Source organism: Herpailurus yagouaroundi, unplaced genomic scaffold, assembly GCF_014898765.1.
Source record: "Herpailurus yagouaroundi ecotype Mexico unplaced genomic scaffold, PumYag 208, whole genome shotgun sequence".
Classification (NCBI taxonomy): domain Eukaryota; kingdom Metazoa; phylum Chordata; class Mammalia; order Carnivora; family Felidae; genus Herpailurus; species Herpailurus yagouaroundi.
In genome coordinates this window covers 3,353,433-3,367,639 of record NW_024412439.1, presented here as the reverse complement: position 1 = coordinate 3,367,639, position 14,207 = coordinate 3,353,433, and the positions used below count along the sequence as shown (strand labels likewise).

At 42.8% G+C, this 14,207-nt stretch overlaps 2 long non-coding RNA genes across 3 annotated transcripts in view; one reads left to right on the top strand and one right to left on the bottom strand.

Annotated features, from left to right (window-relative positions):
• Window positions 1–953, bottom strand: part of LOC121015853 (uncharacterized) — a 1,220-nt gene extending 267 nt beyond the window's left edge. Inside the window, exons 1-2 of the long non-coding RNA XR_005783998.1 lie at window positions 825–953; window positions 1–80 (exon numbers count right to left, since the gene is read on the bottom strand). The exon at window positions 1–80 is cut by the window's left edge and continues 267 nt beyond it. This is a non-coding gene — a long non-coding RNA (uncharacterized LOC121015853). The remainder of the gene's footprint in view (window positions 81–824) is intronic.
• A 74-nt stretch (window positions 954–1,027) lies between these two features.
• On the top strand, window positions 1,028–6,634 carry LOC121015854 (uncharacterized). Of its 2 annotated transcripts, none has more exons than XR_005783999.1 (3): window positions 1,028–1,306; window positions 2,540–2,788; window positions 6,275–6,634. It is a non-coding gene; the product is annotated as an uncharacterized LOC121015854 (long non-coding RNA). The 2 variants fall into 2 exon arrangements; XR_005784000.1 differs by lacking the exon at window positions 1,028–1,306 and adding an exon at window positions 1,337–2,417.
• Window positions 6,635–14,207: the final 7,573 nt, after the last annotated feature.

The window sequence follows — 14,207 nt, the reverse complement described above, 5'->3', positions numbered from 1 at the left end:
TTTTCGATGGTGTCACTGGGCTCCACCTCCAGGGTGATGGTCTTGCCAGTCAGGGTCTTCACGAAGATTTGCATTTTGACCTAAAACGTTTAAAGGAATAAAAGGTTAGTGTACCACCACAGGATCTTTAAGTTACTTACATAAATCATTATCCAAAGGGAAGTTAACTTCATTCTCTGAAGTGCCTTGACCGTATTAACCTCTCTCACAAACCTCTCGACTTTCAGTAGCCTCCAATCAGGCACTGAATATAGAATCTAGTAAAGGCTTTCAACTTAAAGACGATGAAAGACCAAAAACGTTTTCAAGGTTTCCTGTTTTCTTCGCTAAATCGTCTTCCTTCCCTACCCCATCCCCAGAATTCCCCCAAAACCTAAGCATGACACGTAGAACTAAAAACAAACCAAAAAAAAAAAACCAAAAAAAAAACCTTCCTAAAACTCGAAAAATAAAAATTGTTGTTTAAACGGAAATGAGGCGGGACGCTTTCACCGCGTTGGGATTCAAAATCTGTAACAGTTTTAGAAACCGAGCTAGACCACCTTTTTTCCGCCTTCCCCCCCTGAAGCAGACACGATGGAATCTCCATCGGTTAAGGGTCGGTTGGTCTCTGTCGGCGCGCGCGCGCGAACCGCCCCCGCTCCCTGCACGTAAACAAGGCCGACTCTTCCGGAAAGGCCCGGCGCCGCGGCGCCGCGTCACCTCGCCCTCCCCTCCCCCAACCCCTTTCCCTGAGAGCCACCCGGACCCCCAAAGCTGCCAGCCTGGTCTCGCTTAGAGCCCCTCTCCACTCCTCCCAGGTCTCGAAGGCCGCGGGCCAGTACCTGGTAGCGAACGCAAGGACACCGAAGACAATCACGTCCAGTCGCCCCGACACCGACACACACCCAGCGCTGCCAGCCGCTTCTGAACGCTCGCGGCTCCGCGGAGCTGGGATTTATGCAGCGTCTGTTGCGTGACTCATCACTGCTTACGTAGCCGCCGTGTCCGTACGCTGCTGAAAGTAGTTCGCTCGGCCCCACCTCCCGCAGCCCGGTTAGGCCCTTCCACCGAGCCCCAGGTTCCTCAGAGGCGAAGAAAGGACCCTAAAAATTCAGCTCCCCTCTCTTCCAGGTGACCCTTCTCCTCCCTTAGGAAAAAATAGGAACATTATCAGGCGGATGGATTTGAGTTAAGGGGACCTTCCTCGAAAGCTCTCGAAACTTCCTTGCGGCGGCGGCGCTGATTGGTGAGGCGGATGAAGGCGAGGCCGGTGCTGATTGGTGGGAGACGCGGCGGCTCCGTTGTTGCTGGGCTCCGTGCTGGGGTGGGTAAACGCGGACGTTGCTAAGTAGCTCTGTGCGCGTGCGCCCCAGAGGCGCGCCTTCGCGAGAGAGGTGTACTTCCGGCCGGAGAGGGAGGAGGGGTACTTGACTCCCGCCTCCGAAGTCCCCCGTCCCCCCACTAAATGTTGGGTGTTCGGGCCTTAAGTGAGGAAAAAGCCTCCTCTGCGGCGACTTCCCCGGGAAGGCCGCCCCGGTTCCGGTTTGGGTGGCGCGGCCCGCGCTGGTTTCTGCCGGCGTCTGCCGGCGTCTGCAGCGGAAGCACAAACCCGCCCCCCACCCCCAGTCTTAACGCGATCCCGCCCTGGTCGGTTTTAGTTTTGCGCTTGGTAATGGCGGGGTTGAAGAGCTTTAATTACACTTGTTTATTGGAGTCAGAATGCTTTTGTCCTTCTCGATCCCCACAAGGGCTCCGAGGAGAGTCAGTCATCTAGACTCTGGTGGTGGGAACCTCTGCGGGGCCCGGGCCTCCCAGCGCCTTCGGGCCCGGAGAGGCGAGGCCCCGGCTCCAGGTGACACGGGGGCGGGCTTAGGTCTGGTTCCCGCGAAACCCGCAGTCTCTTTCCCTTCTGTTTCACCAAACTCTGGTGGGGAAAAAGAGAGATGCAAATTAGGGAGCCGAACACCCGCTTTGAGAGCTGACGAGGAATTCGTGTCCAAGAAAGTACTATCGCTCCCATTAATGTGTGGTGTTCAAGCGACACTAAAGGCGGAGGTAGCCGGCTAAGGCCGCTCTGGCTGGTTTCCCTACACCCTGGGTGTGGCCCCGTGTCCCCCTAGGAGATAACCCGAGGAGCGTGAGTAAGGCAGGGAGGGGCGTTGGGATCTCGGGGATACGTGGCCCGGTGTCTGAGTCACGGAGACGGGGATGTAAACACGCAAATGGCTGTTTGTGGCGTAATAACCAATCTCAGTAAGGAGTGGTCTAAAGATTTGCACATTAACGCAAATTAGCTGGATATCACTTAGAGAAGTCATTAAATCACAACATTTCTAAGCATAATATTAAAAAACTGTGTCGATGACCTTGCCCTATAGACAGGTATATTGAGGAGTTAACAGACACCTTGACAGTCTTGAGTGAACTAAAACTTGGTAAGATCTACTTCCTGGAATAACAGAGAAAAATAGTTTCTTTAAGATCTGCAAGTTCATTTTGGACTTGGAGGTGGTTGATGAAATGTTTCTTTGACAGTATGAATTTTCATTTTTGTCAGACTCACAATGAATCTGAACTTGTTTCAGCAACTAGCATCTTCTGAGTCATACGTGTTGGTGGGGAGAATAAACGAGAATGGAGATCACCTGACTGATAGGATGACTTAGTTCAGAGTTCCAGCAATTGCCAGAACCAAGTGAGTCATACAGCTTCCTGGTTTAATGTTTTCCCAAAGTGGGACCTTCGGTGACCGCCACAAAGCAAAACGTTTTCAGAAGGATGACAGGTGCTGTCTTTGTAAAACAAGGTGAATTTTTTATGGTCTGTTTATAAATGAACATTTTTAGTAATCGCATCCTTTCTTGGTAGTAAACTGTAAAAAACAATTTGTAAACAAATTAAGAAATAGAATGACAAAATCAGAGATCAGGGATTTGGTAATTTAGCACGACACTTGGCATTGTGTTCAATATATGTTCGTTCGGTGAATAAAGTGCAATTTTACCTTTTTTCAATTGGGGAAAAAAACACCCCAACTTTGTGACAGCCTTAGGCACCAAAATGCAAAACAAAAAGTCACCACTTACTTCTTCTCCATAGTCAAATGGTTTTTGCCTAGGCAGTTCCTTTGGAAAAAAAAAAAAAATTCTAAGTGATTTTACTTGGGTAGATGTCTTCTTTTTTTTTTTTTTTTTTAACTTTATTTATTTATTTTGAGAGAGAGAGGGAGAGAGAGTTCCAAGAAGGCTCCTTTGCTATCAGCAAGGAGCCTGACATGGGGCTCGATCCCACTAACTGAGAGACCATGACCTGAGCCGAAATCAAGAGTCAGATGCTCAACTGACTGAGCCACTCAGGTGCCCCTTGGCTAGATGTCTTTTAATAAAAATCTGTGAGAAAACTGTGGTTCCAATGATAAATTCACAATTGTTTCCTTGACATCATCAGCTGATATTTAAAATACGGAGTTAATATGTGGTTTGTCATTTCCTAGTTTGGCTATTCATGTCAATAGAATTATGAGACTCCTGATTTACTACCAGCAAGTTAGAAACTTTGATGTTGGATGTCCAAATGAACATGGAGAAAAATTCTGTATTGTCTTTACATTGGGTCTTAAAATTATGAAATATGTCCATTATAAAACAGCTACTTTAAAATGTGTATTATGGAATATTACATAAATGAAAGTTGGAGATAATATAACCAGCATCATATAACCAACACCCAACTTTATTAAATCTTAACATTTTCTATTTTGCTTCAGGTTTTTTTTTGTTTTTTTTTAGTTAATGTATTTAAAGTAGGCTCCATGCTAAGATCAAGGGTCACACACTACCTACTGAGCCAGCCAGGCACCTCACGTTAGCTTTTTTTTATAGCAAAAAATATACACTATAAAATTTAACATCTTTCCATTTTTAAGTGTATAGTTAAGTGGTATTAATTATATTTCACATTATTGTGTTAGAGATCTCTAGAATTTTTTTTATCTTGCAAAACTGAAACGTGTACTCACTTAAGAATCACTCCCCATTTCTCCCCACTCCCAGAACCTAGTAACCACTATTTTACCTTACACTACTTTAGATACCTTATAAAAGTGGATTCATATAGTATTTGTTTTTTTGGTGACTGGCTCATTTCATTTGGCATAACATTTTCAAGGTTCATCCATACATGTGACAAAATTTCCTTGTTTTTTAAGGCTAATGATCCATTGTATGTATATACCACATTGTGTGTGTATCTATCCGTCTGTCTGTGGATATTTGGGTTGCTTTCACCCCTTGGCTATTGTGAATAATGCTGCAAGGAATATGGGTGTGCAAATATCTCTCGAGATCCTGTTTTTAGTTCTTTAGGATATATACTCAGAAAGGGGATTGCTTTATATATTGCAATTCTATTTTTAATTTTTTGAGGAACCTCCATGCTGTTTTCCATAATGGCTGCACCGTTTTACATACCCATCAGCCATGTGCAAAGGTTCCAGTTTCTCCACATCCCCACCGACCCTTGTTACTTTCTTTTTTTTACTACTTAAAAAAATTTTAACGTTTATTTATTTTTGAGAGACAGTGAGAGACAGTGAGAGCAGCAGAGGGCAAAGAGAAGGAGACACAATCTGAAACAGGCTCCAGGCTCTGAGCTGTCAGCACAGAGCCCTACGTGGGGCTCGAACCTATGAAATGTGAGATCATGACCTGAGATGAATCCAGACACTTAACAGACTGAGCCACCCAGGCACCCCAACACTTGTTACTCTCTTCTATTTTTTTATAATGGCCATCCTGATGGGTGTGAGGTGATATCTTATTGTGGTTTTGATTAGCATTTCCCTAATGATTTATTTACTTTTTAAAAATAATTATAGATGCACAAGAAGTTGCCAAAATAGTAGAGAGAGATCTTATTATGCGCTTCATCCAAGTTTCCCTAGTGGTAACACCTTACATAACTACAGTACACTATCAAAAGCAGGAAAATAACATTTGTATGTTCTACAGACCTTATTCAGATTTCAGCGGTTTTATATGCACTTTAGTGTGTGTGTGTGTGTGTGTGTGTGTGTGTGTGTGTGTGTACATAGTTCTGTGCGGTTTTGTCACTTGGGTAAATTTGTAACCACTATGATCAAGATACAGAGCTGTTTCATCACAAGGATCCTTCATGCTACCTCTTTATGGTCACAGGATTCTCCCACCCCTTACCCCCAAGCCCAGGCAACTGCTAACCTTTTCTTCATCTTTATAATGTTGTTATTTTGGAAATGTTGGAATCACTCAATATGTAACTTTTTGACAGTAGCTTTTTTGCACTCAGCCTAATTCCCTTGAAATTCATCCAAGGTGTTGCATATATCAATAGTCGATTCCTTTTCATTGCCGAGTAGCATTCCATGGTATGGATGTACCACAATTGGTTTATTTATCCACCTGTGGACTTTTTTTTTAATGTTTATTTTTGAGAGAGACAGAGTGTGAGTGGAGCAGGGACAGAGAAAGAGGAGACACAGAATCTGAAGCAGGCTTCCGGCTCTGAGCTGTCAGCACAGAGCCCAACACAGGCCTAGAACCCACAAACTGTGAGATCATGACCTGAGCTGAAGTCGGACACTCAACCGACTAAGCCACCCAGGCGCCCCATACAGATGGACTTTTGATATATTTCCAATTTTTTACTATTAAAAGTAAAGCTGATATACATGTTAATATACACATTTTTTTTTTTGGTGAATATGTTTTCATTTCTCTGGGACAAGTACCCAGTACTGTAATTGCTGGGTCATGTGTAAGAATATGGATAGGTTTTTAAGGAACTGCTGAGCTATATTCCAGACTGGCTGTACTGGTTACACTCACACCTGCAACATATGGGAGATTCTCTGCATCCTCGCAACATTTGGGTATTATCGCTGTTTCTTTTTATTTTAGCTATTCTAATATACATATAGTGATATTTCATCATAGTTTTAATTTGCATTTTCCTAACTATTGGTGACCTTGAACATATTTTCACGTGGTTATTTGCCATGTGTGTATCCTCTGCTGAAATGTCTGTTCATGTCTTTTGCCTGTTTTGTAATTGGATTGTCTTGACTTTCTGCTGTTGTGTTTTGGAGGTTCCTGGTATATTCTTGATACAAGTTCTTAGATATGTGGCTTGCAAATATTTTCACTCATTCTGTGAGTTTTTACTTTTTTGATTGTATCTTCTGAAATACGAAAGTTTGTTATTTTGATGAAGTCTCAACACCCTATCTTATACCACATTTCCTTCATCTCTTTAGAGATTATCTCCATTTGACTTCGGCAGTGAACTTTGATATCACTTGAAGCTGGTTGAACTCTTAAACTCCAGGATTCTTCACTCAGAGCCCGACCTGTCACCCTTCTAGCGTTCTTTCTACCTTGTTTCTACTACATCTGCTGGGTAAACTTTCTAAGACCTCCAGTTCCCCGGTTTTCTGTTGTCTCCCCTCAACTGTTGGTTCTTTTCTTTAATGGATTGTGCTTTTCCTGCTAAGAACTCTTCATCCAGCCCAAAGATTTTCTCCTGTGTTGTCTCTACACCTAAATCTAAAATCCATATCAAATTAGTTACTTTTGTATAAGGTGTCAAGTTTAAATTGAGGTTGATTTTTTTTTTCTTTTTTGCTTTTGGATGTCCCGTCGCTCCAGCACGGTGTGGAAACACTGTGCTTCCTCCACTGAGGATCCCATTTTCTTTTTTTTTTTTTTAATTTTTTTAATGTTTATTCATCTTTTTTGAAAGAGAGAGACAGAGCACAAGCAGGGGTGGGGCAGAGAGAGAGGGGGCACAGAATCTGAAGCAGGCTCCAGGCTCTGAGCTGTCAGCACAGAGCCTGACGTGGGGCTTGAACTCCGAAACCGCAAGATCATGACCTGGGCTGAAGTCTGACGCTCAACTGACTGAGCCACCCAGGTGCCCCAAGGATTCCATTTTCAATGCCAGTCATTTCTTTTCCTTCCCAGAGATAGTATAATACTGAATTTGATGTTTTTGAACCCCACGCACCTTTTTTTTTTAAGTAGGCTCCACACCCAGTGTGGGGCCTGAACCCATGACCCCAGCATCAAGAGTCACATGCTTTACTGACTGAGCCAGCCAGAGGCCCCAGTCCCAGGCACCTTTTGAAGCTGATACTATACATTTATGTTTCTATAAATATTACATGTTGCTGTAGACTGTTTACCCCCAAAATTCGTATGTTGAATCCTAATCCCCAGGGTGATTGTATTTGGAAATGGGCTCCAGACTCTGAGCTGTCAGCACAGAGCCCAATGTGGGGCTTGAACTCACGAACCTTGAAATCATGACCTGAGCTGAAGTCGGATACTTACCCGACTGAGCCACCTAGGTGCCTCTTGCTTTCAAATCTTTTGGGCATATACCCAGAAGTGGAATTGCTTGATCATATGGTAGTTCTAGTTTTAATTTTTTGAGGAACTATCCTACTCTTTTCCATAACACCACCATTTTATAACAATAAAAGCATTATCATTGTATTTGTGTGTATTTAGGTGGTATACATAGGAATAAAATTGTGGGATGCTATCTTCAACTTTACTAAGTTTTGCCAAATTGCTCTCCAAAGGGATTGTATGAATTTATAATCTCACCAGCAATGTAGGACAATCCCACTGTTCTATACATTACTCCGTATCGCTTATTATTTTCAGAATTTAAAGTCTTGCCAATCTGGAGGCACCTGGGTGGCTCAGTCGATTAAGCATCTGACTCTTGATTTCAGCTCAGGACATGATCTCAAGTTTCATGAGATTGCTCTAACAGCACAGAGGCTGCTTGGGATTCTCTCTCCCCCTCTCTGCCCTTCCCCTGCTCGCTCACTCTCAAGGTAAGTAAACTTAAAAAAATTATTAAATTCTGCCCATCTGATGGGAAGATTTCTTTTAGAAAATATTTATCAAGTCCCCTCCAGGTTATTTTGTACATATGAGGCCATTTGTTTTCAGATGGGATTTGACTATAGGGAAGAAGACACTTTCTGAGGCAGGTGTGACAGTTTGATGGATTTGGTTACCACAGGTCCATTGGTTTGAGGCGCTTCAGGAGCCTCTTGGGACAAACTGTAAGAGGCGGTGAAATGACTTGTCACTGTTAATGGAGGGATGCGAGGGTATCAGCGAATGTTGGGTGAGCTCATACCAACAAATTGCCTTTGGTTCTCATTTTAGAATTTGGCAATTATGTCAAACTTACCAATCAATTCTTTGAGTAACCTCAGGCGGTGTACCACAGCAAAAAGAGCATGAGATTTGGAAGCAAACCTTATGTTCTCAACTTTTTACATCAGCCCTTGACTGTGTATTTTATTTCACATCTTCAACCTTTCATTTCCCTGTCTGTAAAGAAAAAATGGGGACCAGGCATCATTCTAACTTGTCAAATTGAGTCTCAAGTTTTGGCAGCTCACCGAGCAACTGTCACTTCCATCCCTTTTTTTTTTTTGCCTTTTGTTTGGTTTCCTTTGCTCTTTACACAAACGGCCTTCGAGAGACTGGGATTTTCTTTTTCCCAATACATTTCCAGGGAATTCCCAAACCTTGTCAATAGACCAATAGACCAAGAAGCAGTAGTTAGCCGTCTCAATCTCCAAACCTGTTAGGAAACTATATTACACACCCAAAATGGACTAGACAATAGTAGTTACTGGTTTCTCGGATAAATAAATTTTGTACCATCGCCTTAGATTCAAGTAACTATTCTTCATTTCCTCTACTGATTACCAGTGACTACTTCCCATTTGTTTTTTAGGGTCATGAACTTATTCTGAGATTTCAGTGACATTTTAAACCTTTATTTATTGTGTCTAATAAATGGAATTTATTTGCTGCCACACCAAAGAACAATAGCTAGACAAAAGATGTAGATGGTTTTGTAAGTTGGTGTGTTGTTTTTGTTGGCTTTGTGAACATTTCAACATGGATTAGATTTACGGTGAGAGCTGTCTTGGAAGCAGGCCTTTGCCCCATTTTGCTGTTGGAGGGGTTGGTTAGTACATCTAATACATAAGACAACCTCTGATACATAAAGGAATTTTCTTATAAATTAATTTTTTTTTTAATTTTTTTTCAATGTTTTTATTTATTTTTGGGACAGAGAGAGACAGAGCATGAACGGGGGAGGGGCAGAGAGAGAGGGAGACACAGAATCGGAAACAGGCTCCAGGCTCCGAGCCACCAGCCCAGAGCCCGACGTGGGGCTCGAACTCACGGACCGCGAGATCGTGACCTGGCTGAAGTCGGACGCTTAACCGACTGCGCCACCCAGGCGCCCCGTGGAATTTTCTTATCTCACATCCGAAATACAATGAGTATGTTTGCCTTTGTATTAAAAATTTTTTTTTAATTTTTTTTAATGTTTATTTATTTTTGAGAGAAAGAGACAGAACATGAGTGGGGGAGGGGCAGAAAGAGAGAGGGAGACACAGAATCCCAAGCAGGCTCCAGGCTCCGAGCTGTCAGCACAGAGCCCGACGCGGGGCTCGAACTCACGAACCATGAGATCATGACCTGAACGGAAGTCGACGCTCAACCAACTGAACTACCGAGGCACCCCTAGTTAGCCTTTATATTAATCAGTTCTCAGTGGTGTGTATTTTCTACAACAGATTTATATTCCATTATATTTCCATATTATATTTCCATTATAATTCTCACCAGATGCTCTTGAAGTCTGAATTCTGAGCGAAGAGAAAAACACGGGTTCTGCTAGTTCATTCATTCAGCCAGCGAAAATTTGTTGTGTGATTTCTGGGTATAGGAGGCATTGGGATTGCTGACTGGGACAGGAGGTGGGCTCCACCCAGGAGAGTCCTGGTCTTAGGGCTAGCCTTACTGGTTGTTGTGAGCCCTGAGAGTGTCTACCTCAGCGAGTTGTAGGATTCAAGAAGTTCATTTATATGAAGAGTCAAGAAGCAAGCCCAGCACATACGGAGTGCTTGATAAATATTAGCTACTATGATCAATCTTGAAGAGCAAAAAAGGCTTAGTGCTTAAAATACAAACTGGTCTGAGTTGAAATCCTAGCTCTGCCGTTTACTCATTGTAGAGCTGTGGATGAGTTATGTAACTTTTCTGAGCCACCGTTTCTTCATCTATATGGTGGAGGTAGTAATAACTCGTAGCTGGTAGAAGTTTTGAGGATTTTAAATAAACCTGCCCCATAAAGTTGAATATACAGGTAAAAGTGCTTAGAACAGTGCCTGGCAGATAGAGAGCACTCAGTAAATGTTGGCTGTATAAAAAAGGAGAAGTACATATAGATTTCCTTGGAAGCACAGTGGAAGAAGGAGCAGTCTAGTGCATGGAGGAGGGTAGGCGAGGAACCCAAAGGTTTTCCTTTGGATTTAGACACCCAATCACCAAGGCTGGGATTGCCCAGGCAGGAGGGAGCAGGTGAAAACTGAGAAGGTATGGTTTGTTAAGGAAATAGTGGGTAGCTATGCATGTCTGGGATTTAGGGGTGGTTGCAGGTGGGTCTGTGTTTTGGGAAATGAGGCTGGAGAAGCAGGCAGAGCTCAACCGTCAGCGACCTCACCGCCTCCCGCCATACTGGCCAGCCACGCTCTTTCCCACTTCTGGACCTTGGAAACTCGATGTTTCCTTTGCCTAGAACTCTCCCCATGGTCATTTCTTTGTCACAGTTTAAGCAGTATAAATGTCACCTCCTAGAAAGATGTCACTTCTCTGCCATCCAGCCCTGCTCCCAGAACTTAGTCACAGCACCCTGGCTACTTAATAACAATTTCACATTTATCCAATTCATAATTATATTGCTTACGTGGTTGTTTATTTGGCTCCCTACTGGAATACAAATTCCATGAGGGTACAGGCCACATCTCTCCAGTCTGTCACCATACCTCCACACTTAGCCAGCTAGCCTAGAGCCTGTTACATAATCAGTGCTTAGTATTGTTGAAAGAATGAATGACTAATGACTTGCCTTATTATGCTAAGGACTTCAGTTCCTTTGGGTGGGTGTTTTGCGTGGGAATGACATGATCAGATTTCTACTGTAGAATGATAACCTGGTGACATCATAGCAGGTGAATAGAAGGGAGATGAGCTTAGAGGCTAAGGACTCCAGAGATGATAGCAGCTGTCCAAGCAGGATATGATGAGCATCTGTAAGTAGACCAAATCAACAAAATCCAGCATCCCTAAAGAAAACAGGATGAAAGAACTGATAAAATCAAATAAAAACGGAGCATCATTTAGTTGTACTTCGTCCTTGTTTCAGAAAAGGTCTAAGATGACTGACTTAAGTGTACATCCCAAAATTAAAAGGTAAGTGGAAGGAGGAACTTAACAAAAGGAGAAGAAAGAGGAAGAAATGAAGTTAGGGGTGGGATGAGTGTAGAAAATGCTGGCTTTCAGGCCTGTCCTTTTGCTAGAGGTGGGCCACGGATTTAGTGTGTTGTTGTTGTTGTTGTTTCCCAGACAGTATGGAGAGCGACAATTACCTAAGTCCACGTGGTTAGAAAAATCGTAGTAGCCACACAATGGAACACTACTCAGAAGTAAAAAGAAATGAGCCATTGATACACATAACAACACGGATGAATCTCAAGGCAAGTCCAGGAATTACAAACTATCAGGAGGGAAAGCGGATCACTGGTCACTTGGTCACTTGGGGATGGAGGCAGGAAGAAAGGATGAGGTGGGATGGGTTGTAAAAGGCAGAAGAGACGGGGGCGTGAGAGAAATGTTTACCTTCTTGATTTTGGTGATCATCTGATGGGTATCAGCATAGATCCAAACTTTAAACATGTGCAGCTTATCATGCATCATTTAACCCTCTATAAAGCAGTAAAAATGTTAAATTAAGCAAACATCTTAAGGTGAATCCTTGCTGAACAGGAAGGCATCTCAGGAAGTGAAAGTAAACTGACCTCAGCAATAAAAAAGTTAAAAAAAATTTTTTAAAAGATAAACATCAGAGTCTCCTTTTATAAAATACAAAGATGTATTTACCCAGTTTGAGACTTATTAAGTTATGGAAATATACCACACATTAGTGTCACCCTCATAGATCCTCTCTGTTTGAATTTATTTGACCCCAAAAGGAAGCTGAACAGATTCCTTAATTACTTTGGGATGAAGAACTGCCCTTTGAATCCAAACAGATGTCAGAGGACATATCAGAAGATATAAATAGTAATGAACCTATGATGACCAAGGATCACCCTAAGTCGTGAATACCCGAAGCCGGGCGGCCATGTGTCCTTTCCATGTGTTCTTCAACCTGTAAGACATATAAGATCTGCTCCTTCGCTACACTATGTGTGTGTTGAGAGGAAGAACCTCCCAGATGCAGACTTAACTATCAGTATGGCAAATTTTCCTATCAGTATGGCAAGTTTTCCGGAGACTCTTATCTATACCACTTCTAGCAAAAGGGTATATTTAGCAGGTTTTAAAAAAACAACTAATCAAAATCAAAGCAATTTACACATTTCTGAGGTGGGAAAATTGTGGGTTTCTGCATCTTAGAGCACACAAAACTGCTTACCACCAAGTGAAAATAATTACAATTGGTTATTATTTTTAGTTACTTATTTTTTAGTGAGCTCTATACACAATGTCGGGCTTGAACTCATGACCCCAAGATCAAGAGTTACATGTTCTAACTCCAGTCAGGCGTCCCTATAATTTTGTTGATGTGTCTGGCGCTATGCTTAGCATTGTATCCCTTAATCTTACCAACAAAAGAACTTCCCAAAGTAAATACTGTGATTATGCCCGTTTTTAAACACTTGGGGAAAAAACCAGATAGGTGGCCTACATTCACATGGCTAAGAAGCGGCAGAAGCGAGATTTCAAGCCAGGTTTGCCGGACTTCAAAGCTCTCTTAATCTCTGTGCTCATAGTGTTCAGTGGTCCTTTAAGGTTACTAGGAATAGGCTATAGATTCACTGCTAAGCTACCTAAGTGGCCAAATCAAAGAGGAAAACCAGATTAGGCATATATCACACTGTCCCTGAGATACAGACAAATTGGTTTGTTCAAGAAAAACAGAACTACTTCTGAGAAAAATGTCTTGTATAGGTTCTAACAAAGAGTAAACTCTGTGACAAATGGATAAAGCTCACCGTTGCATCCCTCCAGTGGAGTGAATCCAGAATATTGTTACACCGAGATGAATCAGTTCTGAGGATCTAATGTGGAGCATGTTGACTATGGTTAACAATACTGTATTGTGCCCTTGAAAGTTGCTGAGAATAGATCTTAACATCGTCTTAACCACAAGTCATCGCGTTGTAGACCTTCAACTTACAGGATGTTATTTGTTGATTATATGTCAGCTGAAAAGAAAAAAAAATATTGCAGCTATTTCCAACGGCGGCCCTTGATATAGACTTGTGCCCAGCTTTTCTGTAAGAGTCCAACCCAGTTAGTCCAAAATCTCAAGATGGTGTGGCTTGGAACAAAGGAAACATTCTGGCTGGACAAAGATGGACCACATACCCTCTGGCCAGGTCAATCTATCATCAGTGCTGTGTCAAAAGTGGTCTTTGTAAGGATGGAACAGCAAAGAATCGTTCCGGGAACAAATCCAAATTTCCTCAGGTGTTTAAGTTTGTCTTTAGTTGTACCCCACACAGAGACTCACCTAACCAGTCATCTGTGTCCCCAGCATACAGCCGAGTTGAGCAGTTTGGTGTCTGTCCTCAAGTAGCTCATCATCCAGTTAAAGAGCAAACATGTAAATACCATATGAGAAACACTATAATAAAGGAGCTTATAAGAAACAGTGGTGACATGAGGGATGTACCAGCTACAACTGATGGGAATAGCAGAGGGAAGTGTGCCTTGGGCAGACCCTTGAGTTGGATTCACCAGGATGCCAAGGTAAAGTTCAAATCTCCCAGCTCAGACACACAGCTCCAGTGCAAGCCGATATCCATATAGGTAGCCACAGGCTTTAAAGGTCTCATTGTTGGGGCGCCTGGGTGGCTCAGTCGGTTGAGCATCCGACTTCGGCTCAGGTCACGATCTCGCGGTCCGTGAGTTCGAGCCCCGCGTCGGGCTCTGGGCTGATGGCTCAGAGCCTGGAGCCTGTTTCACATTCTGTGTCTCCCTCTCTCTCTGCCCCTCCCACGTTCATGCTCTGTCTCTCTCTGTCTCAAAAAAATAAATAAACGTTAAAAAAAAATTAAAAAAAAATAAAGGTCT